A 14,294-nucleotide genomic window follows, 5' to 3' on the forward strand; every position below is an offset into this window, starting at 1 on the left:
GGTGGATTCTGCAATGGCGTAAGAACAAGATGACCATTGCCGGTAGAGGATTGTGCGAGACATATGAACGAGTTAGAACTCCTGGCAGCGTTCCATTGCCTCCGATCTTTCGCGGGTCACGCCTTGAAAGGGTCAGTTTTAATACAACTAGATAACACAACAGCGGTAGCCAACATTAATAAAAGTGGAGGCTCGAAATAAAAAGAACTAAATAGACTAGCTTTGAAAATTATTGAATGGAGTGAATCCCGAAGAATAAGTATTCAGGCTGTCCATCTTCCAGGTTGTCTCCATTATATCTCGAATCAGGAGTCCAGAGGGCACACAGATGCTAGCAACTGGATGTTATCCCCATGGGTTTTTAAAAAGATCTAAAAGAAAGGTGTCCATTGATTTAATCGCGTCCATTTGGAACGCACGATTAAGTGTTTGTGTGAGTTGATTACCGCCACCGGGAGCGTGGCGAATGAACGCTTTTTCTGTTAATTGGGTCGGACCAAAGATGTATACCTTCGCTTCCCCCTTTTTGCTAATAAAGGATTGTTTATTTAAAATAGCGCAGGAGCAGGTCGAGGTGCTCGTGATATGGCCACTGTGGACGAGCAAACCATGGTTCCCGCTTTTAATGGAAATGGCAGTAGAGATCCCGATAATACTCCCACAAGAACACCTTCTCCTGGCTTGGACTGACTAGGACACCCTCTACTACAAGAAGGCTCGAGCTTGCTACCCACCTGAAAGTTATAAGGGGTGACCTCTTAAGCAAAAGCATTTCGCCAGGCGTGGTCGAATTGTTATTGGCGGGAATTCATCCCACCACACAAATTGCTTACCAGTCACCCTGGTCATCTTTGTATAATTGGTGTATCATACGACGCTCCCATCACTAGTCAGCAACTATAAACAACGTGCTGGAGTATTTGTGTGCCCTGTTTAGACCGAGTAAATCCTATAACACGGCTTATATCACCAGATCTATGCTCTCAGTCACCCTGCCGCCTATAGAGGAACAACCAGTAGGCAAACACTATTTAATCCTAAAATTAATGAAAGGAGTTTATAACTCCAAACCCCCCAAGCCAAAGTATTCGTCAACCTTGAGTTAAGATTTAGTTATCAATCATCTTGACACTTTAGCACCGAATGCCGAATTAAGCCTCTTGATTGGCATTGGTCTATTGCAAGTAAAAGCTTGATTGCAGCTTGTGAAGAATGGGCAGTGGCCATCACATGGGGTCATTGCTTTATTGGAGATTGATTATGGAGCTTGGCTGTGGCAGGTCATTGCTGATTGAGAATTTACTATGAAGCTTGGCTGTGGCAGGTCATTGCTTCATTGGGTTGATTAGATGCTTGGCTGTGGCAGGTCATTGCTGATTGAGAATTTACTATGAAGCTTGGCTGTGGCAGGTTATTGCTGATTGAGAATTTACTGTGAAGCTTGGCTGTGGCAGGTCATTGCTTCATTTCGGAGTTAATTTCGGTAGGTTATTGCTGATTGAGAGTTGAGCAGTGGCGCGGCAGGTGAAGGGGTTTGAAGCTGTTGAGGATAAATTGTGTGTTTGCGTTCATATTGTGTCTTTGTGTACATGTTACATGTTGCTTGCAATATGTTATAAGAAATATATGTATAGAATGATATTTTTGTATTTTCAATATTTACATCACGACAATATTTACAATTTTCATTCACGGGGGAATATTTACAAGACCAAGATTAATTTTCATTCACGGAAAATGGCAGTACACATAGTTAATGGCATGATACAATGAAAAGGGTATGCATGTCGGCGGACATCAATGTGGTAACCAAAGGTAAGGCCGGACAGGTATACAAGGCAAATCACCTCTTCGGGTGCGTGCGTCGGAGGGTCTTTGAGGCCAGCTGACCGTGCTTAAAGTTATTTTGTTACGTGATCGCAAGGGAAGGTAAAGGTCTTCCCTTCAAGGTCATCTTTGATATGCTGCGAACCAATGGATGGAAAGAGAGGGACGGAAGAAAATAAACGGAAGAAGAAAACTAGAAGAGGAACTTATTCCGTGTCCATTTTTCATCCAAGAATATCCGTCCTTAGTTCTCTGAGCAAATATCAGTTCTTTGGAAGTGTGGAGGAGATTTTAGTCTTTATCAAGAAAGTAGATGGGTCTATCTGCGCCGTGATAAACCTAGTGAGAGTGTTGTAAGTTATAATAAAAACATTAAGAATAAGGCTAAAATAGATAGGAAGTGGTTCTTCAAAAGACTTACGTTCGTTTGCCCGCATTATGGGTTACATCGGGACCGCTCCAAGAAGAATGATAGATTAAACCAGAATGTGATGCCCCAAGGTTGTCCAGTAAGAGTGCAATTCACGTTCTGTTCCAGGTAGGAAAAGTTTTACGTTGCCTCAATGGAAGTTGTCCAAGAACCACCCCGTTTCCGCACAGCATGTCACTACGTATGCCAGGAAAAGGTATGAAATTAATATTTTTAAATGTATTATTTTGAATCTAAATGTTATCATTACCGCTTTTTAGGCATATGGGAGCGGAAGCGACTCTTTCCGCCGCTCAACCCACTAAAGTGAGAAAGCTGCTGCAAGACAAATTTGGCAGTCATCTAATCAGCAAAGACCTGATCAACATCAAACAAACATTGACAGGGAAGTCAGCTAATGAATGGAGAGACACCGTTGATTATCTCATGGATCTGCAGAAAGAAGAAAACAATGTAATAATGGTTTTACATGATGCTGATGGAGAGGTTGCCGCCATTTATGTCCAGCTGGAAAAGCAGCGGCAAATGTACAGAACATACGGTAATGTAATAGAATTAGACGGCACTTTACAAAACCACCAAGGCTGGCTTTTCCCTATATCATCTTTTAATAGCGGATGACAAGGGCGACGGGCAGCCTGTCGCGATGTTTTTCATGAAAGAAGAGACTGTGGATTCCATTTCAACATGCTTACAACTTTTTTCTGAGGTAATAATTATTATGATTGACATACTATTTTACAAAAGTCTAATCTTACTTTACTTTACAGACCAATGACGTTTCTGTTACAACTGTTACGATTACCGATAAGGATTGTGTAGAGATTGCCGCTCTTGCGAAATATTTCACAAGCGCAACCCACATCCTATGCCATTTTCACGTCTTGAAGGCCGTTGATGCTAAGCTGCTTAAGCTGAAAAACCTGGGAAAAGAAAAGAAGCATGCTATACAACAGCATTTCCGTTCTGCCCTTTTTGCAACTACACATGATGAATTTGATTCATCTCGTGAGCGTTTGCTGAGTATAGATGGATCTGTCACAGCGCACTTCCGGGACAATTGGTTTAACAGTACCGATAAGTGGTCATCTCTTGGGCGTCGTTAACTCAAAACATTTGGAAATAATACGACAAACCACCTGGAACGGTAATAACTTTTTCATTGACCTTTATTTAAGATTGATCTTAATACGTTACCTTTAGCTTTCACCACGCCATTAAAGATGTTCTTCAAAAAACAAGACAACTTCCCGAAGTAATAAGAGTCTTGGTAAACATAGTATTGCTGCGCCCAAGTGATAGGCAAATAAAGCAGAAAATCCGGGAGCTTAAATTTTCAAAGAAGTCTAAGCATCCACTGCTTCAAAACTATGCAAGTCCATATCGCCCTATGCTTGGAGCAAACTGGAAGGAGAAATGAAGATCATGGGACAAAAGTATGACTTCTTTCTCAATGAAGTAAGTAGTGAAAATAATCTACCTGCCACCTGCCATCATTAAGCTTCCACCTGCCATCGTCAAGGATGAATAAGCTACATACTCATGCTACACCTTTTACAAGCCACTGCCCATTCTTCACAAGCTACAATCAAGCTTTTACTTGCAATAGACCAATGCCAATTAAGTACAAGTACACCAATCAAACATCTATCTGTAAAAAAAATTTTTTAAAAATAAAGTTGAGACAAAGCCATGCCCTTCATCATACTTACTATGTTTCTAAGCCTTGTTTCGTTTCCTAGCAGCCCCTAATAAAAATATTTTTGGTTACCAAAGATTGATTAGTAATTCATTAACTATTAACGTATGATTTCCTAATTCTTAGTTACCTTTGGCTGCAAATTTGTTCAATTTCTTCAAATGGACAACGAGTAAATACTGACGGCGTCAGTACGTCATGCTTAGGAATAAAGGTAAGAACCTAAACCTAGTAACGATACGCTAAACAAAAGACGGTCGGAAGGCGCATCCGGGCCTGTAGCCAACGCCATCTGTATTCTGGGAGGCAATAGCCAAAAATGCTATTACCCCCCGGATTCTGGGAGGCAACAGATTTTTCCTTAATTTAAATATAATTGTATAAGATTTTCCTGCTATACGATGGTTTTGAAAAAGAGTGTCCGGAATTAACAACACCGTTTTAAACGTAAATAAAGAAGAATACAACAAGAGCAATTTAATTATATTTTATAATTTTAACAACCATTGAACAATTTCAAATGAAACATGGATGGCGTCGAAATAAAGGACTGGAAATCATTAAAAAAATTAATTTTAATACTTAAAAATATAATTACAAATCTAATTTGAAAAACGTGTGTCCCAATAAGGGAAAACGTTTTCTAAAATATTTTCCGTTTTAAGAGTCAACGGGCACAACAAAAATGTTTCTATGCCTTTAAAATTTAATTAACCTGGTTTTTAACTTAAATGCTAAACACTGTAAAAAAAAATTACATTCCACGGATCTCCTTCCAACAGCCCAAAAGATTTTCAATTGTTTCATTTAAGGATCGGCCTTGAGACAATCGGGGCGCTTTTTTGCCAATCGGTTCTCATTTGGGGCCATCGAGGCGTGGCTCAGGATGGATAATTCTTCTCCCCGAATTGAATTGGGGTTTAATCGAGGTACTTAGTGGGGGAAGCTACCCCGATGGCAATCAATCGATTTATGCAGAAACATAATCGATTGATTGTTTTACCCGATCGATCCGAAAACAACCCCAATAATAGCTCGTCCTACCCGCCTGCCCTGATTTTTACTCTGAAACCGTAAGAACGCCCATTTTTTAAAATGGCGTCGGGGCAATAGGGTTAATCTCGATTTTTTCCCCGCAATGCTGCGATTGAAAAATTGGCACCTCAATTCAGCCGTGAATGCCTTTTTTGGAGCGGGGTGGTTTACCCGATTAGAGCTAATAGGGGCCGATCGCTAAGTTTCCTTATTGATTATTCGTAAATAACGTTCGACATTAACTGTGTGTCGACCTTGTATTTAGCATATTTCCAGCCCTGTCAAAGGGGGGTAATCTTTTTTTGTCGTCCTGGATTACGCCCCCTATTTCCTTCTTCAGATCTTTTTTAGCTCTAGTGCAGTTAACATGTCTTATCCTAGTTCGTCTAGTTCAGATTCTAGTTCTAGTTCATCATCTAGCTCTGACGATGAACGCTCAAAAATCGTAAGTTTTTCTTTTTCTAGGGCTCAGTCAACCAGTTTGGCAAAATGGGTCGTCACCGGCATTGGCAGTCAGCGAGTTAAGGATGCTAGAGAATCCTTTAAACCTAAACTGAAGTCTAAGGAAGGCATTCTCACCAACCCGACGCTTGATGAGGATCTCTACACCGAACTGAAGGCCTTAAAACGTTCCAACGCTTCCAAGGCCAACATCGACCCTCTGGAGAAAGAGTTTCATAAGTTATCCTTTAGAGTGTTAGATCTGGCTAAACCTCTTATTTATTTATCAAGTCGTCAGAAGATCAAGAGAAAGTCCAAGAAAGATGTTTTTGCCATTCGCACGGCCCTCAAATTATGGGCATCTCTCTACCACGACATTCTGGCAACCCGTCGGCGCAACATTGTGACGCAAGTGTACCCGAACTTCATGAGCTTGTTGGACGATCACAAGCTGTTTAAAGGAGGAGACCTGCTCTTTGGCCCAGCCTTTGTGAATAAACTCGTCGGTCATGCTAAAGCTCAGAGCACGCTGCAACAAATTCGTCCCTCATCAAACGTATTGAAATATTGCGATGTTTTATGCAAACCTCAAGGTTGCTGTTTAGCAACACCTAGAGTGATTTTACTGTTTAGCCCTATTCCTTCATGCTTTGCTATACTGCTGCTTGATAAGTGTGTGAGCACGTTGAAATACAAAACTCAGTTGTTACAAAGTGAAATATTATAGTATTCAATTTAATATTGCAACAAAACGACCCTCGAGTTTCACGTCGATCTGACGACAATCGCCAGCAGGATCGTAATGCCATTCCAAGAGTCAACAACGAAAACAATTTCGGGTATGAAACCGTCTCTCTAGCTTTTCATAACTCTTTTGGTGGTCGTATCTCTCGTTTCGTGGAGTCTTGGTCGGTAATTACCAAAGATCCATGGATCCAACAGACGGTATCTCGTGGTTTTCGTCTCGACTTCACGTCAGAACCTGTTCAATATTTCATTCCTTGCAACGCTCCCATGACCAATACCCAATCAGATTTATGCGACGGAGAAGTCCGGTCGCTTCTTGAGAAAGGAGCTATTGTTAGTTCCCAGGGAAAGGGGTTTTTGATCGAGATTTTTCTCATTCCAAAGAAATCAGGTGGTTTTCGTCCGATCATCAACCTTAAAGGCCTAAACAGTTTCATCAAATACCGACACTTTAAGATGGAGGGCATCCAGACTATCAGGCAAACAATTAGAAGAGGAGATTGGCTCGCTAAAATTGACCTGAAAGACGCATATTTGTCAGTGCCAATGCGTGAAGATTGCAGACGATTCCTACGCTTTCAGTGGAAAGGCGTCATTTACGAGTTTGTCTGCCTGCCATTTGGACTCGCCTCTGCCCCCTGGGCATTTACCAAGCTTTTACGTCCAGTAGTAGCTCACCTTCGACGAATGGGGATTCGCGTAATAATATATTTGGACGACATTCTCATTGTACAAGCATCCAGGGAGGCGACCTCTCAAGCGGTTAAAATTGTGAGACGGCTGCTTGAGTCGCTAAGTTTCGTCATAAGCGAGGTGAAATCAGAGGAGGACCCGACACAGGAAATTGAGTATATAAGGCTGACGATTAGCTCCATCCCGATGACGCTTTCACTTCCGGACAAGAAAGTGACAGAAATAAAGAACGGCTGCCGATTGGTGCTCCGCAAGGACGTGTTATCACTTAGAGACATGGCATCTATGCTGGGAAATTTCGACTGGGCTTCCGCAGCCGTCAACTTCGCCCAGTCACACTACAGAAGTTTTCAAGCACTTTACTTATCTAATTTTAAATCGGCAAAAGGCGATCTGCATAAACGCGTCAAGTTAAACAGTGATTCAAGGGCAGATCTAGTTTGGTGGGAATCAAAGGCTGATTTTCCAAATTCTAGCAATCTGGCCGATGAAGATGGATCTGTTTGCCAGCGCATGGAATGCTAGGCTCCCAAAATTCGTGAGCTGGTTGCCTCAACCAGGAGGATGGAGAACGGATGCCTTGACTATTCACTGGAGAGATCTGCAAGGCTACGCATTCCCCCCATTCAGCCTCATCCCGCATTGTTTATCGAAGATAATCCGGGACCAAGCGTCCATAGTCCTGGTCACGCCCTATTGGCCGAGCCAAACCTGGTTCACGACGTTGATGGAGCTAGCATCGGACTGCCCTCGGCTATTCCACCCAATTCCGAGCCTCTTGACCTCTTCGCTGGGAGAGTGTCACCCGCTCACGATGGACGGCTCCATACGACTAATAGGATGGAAACTATCCGGAATTGCCTGCGAAGTCGAGACCTTCCGGAGGACGTTATCAACGTTATATTGGCAGCAACCAGAGCTAATACACACTCTTCATACCAGACAGTCTCGGCATCTTGGCATGATTGGTGCAGTCGAGGGGATGTTGATCCCTTGTCGGCTAGCATAGAAGACGTCCTAAAGTTCCTGACGGAAGCCTTTACGGCGGGTAAGAGCTTTAGTACTGTAAACATACTACGTTCAATGCTCTCTTCCACCTTAAGTTTGGCGCCGGACGGTCTGCAAGATACAGGCAAACACCCAATGGTGATCAAGCTCCTTAGGGGAGTCTACCACTCCAACCCACCGTGTCCAAAATACGCACACATCTGGGATCCAGCCATCGTGCTTTCTCATCTATCTTCGTCTACTACTTCTAAGATGTCCATAATACAACTTTCTCGGAAGACATCAACGTTGCTGGCGCTGACGTCGCTCCTTAGATGTGCAGAGATGGCGACCATCCAGGCACAATCAATCAGCTTTACAGACGCTGGAGTCACTTTCATATTGGGCAACCTGAGGAAGCCGCAAAGAGCGGTCCCACTGCATAAGCTCTCCATCAAGCGGTGGCCACACGATTTAGCCATCTGCCCAGTGGCTACTCTTGAGGATTACATCAAATGCACGTTGGCACGGCGCAATGATGTCAACAAAAATACTCTATTTTTGAGTACAACAAAGCCTTTCCAACCAGTAAGCAGCTCGACTATTGGCAGGTGGATCAAGGATCAGTTGAAGTCAGCAGGTGTGGATACAAATATATACACGGCTCACTCAACCCGAGGAGCAGCAGCATCAAAAGCCGCTGCCTCAGGAGTACCCATCCAGGCCATTTTCAAGCAGGGTCATTGGTCAAGAGAGGCTACCTTCGCAAGATTTTATCAGCGGGAGATAAAAGGGGCCAGCAAATTTATTGGAAAACGGCATTTTTGGCGCCGAGATGGAAGAATCCTCCAGCGAATAGGGTATTTTTCTGCTGTTAAATCACAGTTAATGTCGAACGTTATTTACGAATAATTGTAAATTGTTCGAGCGAACGGAGTTCGCGATGGACAATTGTGATTGTTCTTAAATAAAAGAGTGAAGACATTAACTGTCTTCACTCCCCACCACCCAACCCCTAAGAAGAGAAAGAATAATAATAGTATCATAATAGATTTTATGCCCGCTAATCAGCGTCATTTATTTTCTGTTTTTAGATCAAATCGGTTCAGACGAGGCCGGCAGCTCGACAACAATTCCCGAAATGATCGAGGCCGGCGTTGATTCAGCAAGTTCATCACCAAAAGCAAGAATTCACTAAAAAAGTCTGAAGAAGGAAATAGGGGGCGTAATCCAGGAAGACAAAAAAAGATTACCCCCCCCCCCCTTTGACAGTGCTGGAAATATGCTAAATACAAGGTCGACACACAGCTAATGTCTTCACTCTTTTATTTAAGAACAATTTACAATTTTCGAAATTTATTTTGTTCCAAAAGGGGGGGAGGGACTTAACCGTGTTTAAATTTTGCTCTAGAACTTATTTTTAATTTAACTTCAGCATTTACTACGGAAAATATTAAAAAATAAAGGGGTAATTATCTTTTTGCCGGGATGGTTTTTTTCAAATTTATTACAAAATGATGTATAAAATATATGTAAGTAGCGAGGTTGTTGGCGCAGGCTTGCCGTTTAGCTTACGGTAACCAAACCATTTGAAATTAACTTAACTTGTAAAATAATGAAACAAAGAAAATATATATTATTCGGCATTTAACAATATTCGAAGCAAGCATACTTATGATAGGACTTCAATTTAAAATAATGAAAAACTACTTAAAATTTAATAAATCAGGCTGAAGATTAAAATTTTAAAAATATTTAGCATAACTTGTTCAATTGCAATTTATACACTTCTGGTTTAACCTTAAGTTTGAAATTATCTTGACTTTTTTAAAATCCTGTTTGTGATTTGTTATCGAAAAAAACTAATGTGTTTTTACAACTATTCGATTGGATTGTTGGAAAATTATAGAAAAGATATATGTTAGCACAGCGGAATAAGATTCGACTGTGGTACGTGAGAACCGAGTTCGAATCCATCGGAAGAAAAGGTTCGGTGGAGGACTTTCAACGAGGATGTCGTTATCACGTGAATGCTCTTCCAATCCTCGTAACAGATGAACTTCATCCAGTCTTTAAGACTGGATAAAGTTTTCTCCGGAAGGATCGGATTTTCGTCCTCGTGGGTGATAGTCAGCTGCTTCGTATATTCCCATATTGTTCTTTTGTGATTATCCAACCGTTGAGCGAGTCGTAGCGTGAATCCCACTTGACCAACTATAGCCAGGGCCGTGAAAACAAAAACTACCATCCATTCAAACGGATAGGTGGTAATCCTCAGCCTGACGTGCTGAGGAATGTAATTCCGTCCTATGTAGATCATCGCAATCCAATCAATTATAAGTAAATCGACGACATGTATTTTGGAGCTAAAGTGGAGAATCTCATTAAACAAGTGCTGCAAGTTTCGGATCTGGTCAGGATGGTAAGCAAGAAAGACGTCGTCAAGAGCTTCCACCTCAAACGGCTGGAGTTCTTCATTGAGTTGTGCAACCAGATAAACCAACGAGATAAGCACAAGGATCCCGTGGTCTCCCGGCTGCATTTCATTGACCCTATCGTGGCTCTCTCCGGTAGTGAACCCTCTATTAGAATCTTTTTCAGCCACTCTTTCTGGATTGGATGTAGATGACATTTGTAATGAATGGAGAAATGTCCCGCAGCTGAAGGCTCTCCGCGATAATTTTCGGAAATACCAGAGTGCGCTTCCCCAAGAGAAAAAGAGGAAAGCTAAACTAAGAGAAGTAAAGCAAGTTCCTACTCCAAGGAGTCTACGGCGGCAAAGAAGACTCAAACGTAAGGAAATGGTTTCTTTGCTGAAATCAGTGGTGACTGGGATATTGGATAGAGTGATGGCATATCTGACTCTGAGGTAAACAAAAAAATTACATTTCTATTTATCTTTTTCAACATTGTGTTTTTTGTTATTTTAAGGTGAAAATGAAAACGAGAGTGATACGAGTGATTCGACAGATGAGATCCACAAAAAGCCGGTAGATCTCTACCCTGTTGCATTTTGGTCTTAACTTAAAATTCAGACTGATTCTATCGGCCAGGGATTCGGCAATCTCATTGCTTTTATGGAATTTCTCATGGTCCTTCATCATTCAAGCGCATCGGCCGAGCGGTGCTTTTCTGTTTTGAAACTCATTTGCAGTCCTCTTTGCAAAAAATTGAGCCCGGAAACAACACTTATATTGATGCACGTGAACAGTTACGTGCGCTGCCCCATTCAGAACTGGGAGATTCCTGAATCGATGTTGTCTTTCAAAATGGTTTACGAAATAAAAGAAATCCCATCCTACTTCTTCTCAAAGCCACACGCATGATCTTATATCCGGAATTATTGGAGAACAGATTGAAAAATTCAAAATTGAAGGCAAAGTGGTCTGTATTGTTTCAGACAATGGTGCGAATATAAGAAAAGCAGTTAGATCAATACAAGATTGCGCACAAGAAAGAGAGAACGCTCGTCATTTGACGTGTATGCAAGCTGCGAAAGCTAAACGGCAAGTAAAGGCAGCAAAATTGTCTGATATATCTGGAAAACCTAAGGCCAAGAAAGCAAAGCAATCATCAAGTGAAAGTAAATATTCCATTGAAGTACCAAAATAATAAAGACTATTTTTTTTAATTTTTTTTTGTATCTAAAATTCTAGACGATTCTTCTATTATTCATGAAGCGGTAATGCATATTGACATTGAGTCTGAAAGTGACATGGAGCCTCATAATCATATTGTGTAAATATATTTAGGTATTGAATCAGACGAGGAATTCACTGAAGTTGAATTTCAAGAGATATCAGTATCCCAATTTCTGAAATAAGATATTTTAGCAGCACGATATGACTACGATACCCCAGCTAAATTATGCGATGATATTCCATGCATCTCGCATTCATTTGATTTAGTGGCATTGATTTCAATAAAGTCCTTGACGCTATTAGACCCGTATCTTTGGAAACCGATCATGATGAGGCTTTCAGAAAGCTCCAAAAGTTGTGGAACATCAGTAATAGAAGCATTCGAGCGTCTGAAACTATTTATAAGGACTTTGATGAGCAGCCTATACATATCATGCTATTTCTACCAACAAATTGCTTTATATTAATAATTTAGTTACAATCATTGCAATTTACAGGTTGCCAAGTCAAAACTCGAGTAGTACCTCGGTGGAACTTAGAGTACGATTCTGTTAATTCCATCACGGAACAAGATTCAGTAATACTTGATGGAATCATGAAGAAACTAAAACTGAAACATCTTAACGCCAGTGACCGAGTATTATTGAAAGAGTATCTGGCTGTCATGGGCCCTATTGTGATTTATCTTGATGTAATGCAGGGTGAAAGAAACACCTACTTAGGATGTGTTATCCCTTGCATAGGCAAGATAAAAACAGCTATTGCAGAAATGACAAATATCTTATATCGTGGCTATGGTGCCAATTTTCGCCGTGGAATAATGACTCACCTAAATCGAAGGTAAATACTTTTCTACAGTAAATCTGGCTTTAGTTTTCCACTTCCTTATATATCTATTATTTTTTCGTCAAATAGATAGATTTGATACTATTTTAAAAAGGGAATTGTTTATGCTGTCAACAGTTAACCGGCACTTCAAATTGAATTCGGTCCAAAAAGAAGAAGAGGAATTAGCCACCCATGTCCGGCGCCTTTTGGAGAAAAAACTTGAAGAATTACATTCTGTGATTTCTAGTACAAATACCATGCTGCAAACTAAATCAGAGGACCCTCTTCATATACCATCAAGGGCTACTCCAATTGTGAATGAACTTCATTGAACTTGATCTGTACTTGGTTTATCGGATAAGACGTTGGAGAATATCCGAGAATCAAATCTCTGTTTCTACGATTTAACACAGCTCTGCCGTCAAGCGCTCCTGTTGAGCGCTTGTTTAGTGCAGGTCAACTTATTTGAACTACAAGAAGAAATCACCTCTCCGACGATTTCTTTAAAACAGTTCCAATCTTAAAAATCCATAAAAGCGTTTAACTTAATGAGTTTCACTGCAATGCCATTAAGGCATTAATTCAGAAGTGGTTTTTGTGTTCTATTACGTCAAAACGTAATTTGGAGTTTATGTTACCGCCAGATAGGAAAGGAGCCTAATCTAGAAAAAATCAAACGTTACAGTTCAGTTTTTTTTAATTACTTGTAATAATCTGGATTCAGTTGTTGTGGCTAACTAAACCCATTTAGCCTTTTTTACAATTGTTTGTTTATTTTTATTATAAAATGAATCAATAATCAAAACATAGTGGTTAAATATTGATAATAAAAATAATTTTTTTTATTTGAAACTTTTTTCTTCATTCTTTATTCTTTATTCTTGTAATTAAATTTTTTTCTTATTCTTATTCAAATAAATTTTAAGCTTATTCGGCAGAACACTGGACAAGCAGACCTATCGTTCATTCAGCAAAATCTGATCGGTGATCTCGATCTCGATCAGCCTCAAAAAAAGATCGATCTATCGTTCAATCGATTACCGATCGATCCATCAACCTATCAGTTTTCGATCACGAAATTTTTTAAATCCAAGCTTGCCTTTTTCCTTCCCACCAATTACATGTGTATTTCATGAATCAATAAGAGTGTTAGTAACCAAATACAAAAAATTACTTCTTGGAAGTTTTGGCAGGATCACCTGAACCAAAACGGCCGCAATTACCATTTGGTTTTAAAAACACTAAGGCTCTGAAGTTCCCATCTGACAAAGTAGTTCGCTTGGCCGTGAAAATTAAACCTGAAGAACTGAAAACCTGCTCACATGCAGCCGACGAAGCTAAGGCAATGATAAATTCCCTAGCGATAACAAGTAAATTAAGTGAAATATGTGTGTGTAATCGATGATACCATAGGATAGAAAAAAATAGTTACAGGCAAATTTTTTTTATGGGAATTTGTTGGGAATCGATCTAAGGAGCATAATTCTCCTGCCCCCTCACTTAGGTTGCTGTCTACTTCATCGGATTCAATCGATGCCCTTTTCTTTTTATACCCGTCAAGAAAACAGGGTTTTTTTTTGGCGAAGGGATTTTTGTATTCTTTTAAAAGAGCTGAATAAAATCATAAACAATTATTCTAAACAAATAATGTTCAATTTCATAGCTACTAAATTTGTCTTTGGTAACTCCTTATTATCATTACCTAACTGGAGAGTAAATCCTTGGGGAAATAAGAGACGACACACGTTAGAATAGCCGATTATAAACCGTTTTTATTCTTCGTTGCTCGAAAGAAAGTGAGATCCTTTTACATGCTATCACACCCCCACTGTGGAAAATCCGTCTGCTACCTCACTTTGGCAACCGGCGATTCCCCGCCGTTCTTACGGATTTCATCCGTAATAAATAATTAGAAAAAAGGAAATACCCTGGGTCAGGCGGTCTATTAGTGCTCTGGTGACGTCGT

At 40.5% G+C, this 14,294-nt stretch overlaps 1 long non-coding RNA gene across 2 annotated transcripts; it reads right to left on the minus strand.

Annotated features, from left to right (window-relative positions):
* Positions 1-1,629: 1,629 nt before the first annotated feature.
* On the minus strand, positions 1,630-4,170 carry LOC116928642. Of its 2 annotated transcripts, XR_004397338.2 has the most exons (8): positions 4,087-4,170; positions 3,970-4,005; positions 3,738-3,908; positions 3,455-3,661; positions 2,727-3,396; positions 2,508-2,651; positions 2,249-2,434; positions 1,630-2,166 (listed from the first exon to the last, which is right to left on the minus strand). It is a non-coding gene; the product is annotated as an uncharacterized LOC116928642 (long non-coding RNA). The 2 variants fall into 2 exon arrangements; XR_004397337.2 differs by having other exon boundaries at positions 2,508-3,396.
* Between the last annotated feature and the right edge of the window lie 10,124 nt (positions 4,171-14,294).

The sequence above is a fragment of the Daphnia magna genome, linkage group LG8 (assembly GCF_020631705.1).
Source record: "Daphnia magna isolate NIES linkage group LG8, ASM2063170v1.1, whole genome shotgun sequence".
NCBI classification, from domain to species: Eukaryota; Metazoa; Arthropoda; class Branchiopoda; order Diplostraca; family Daphniidae; genus Daphnia; species Daphnia magna.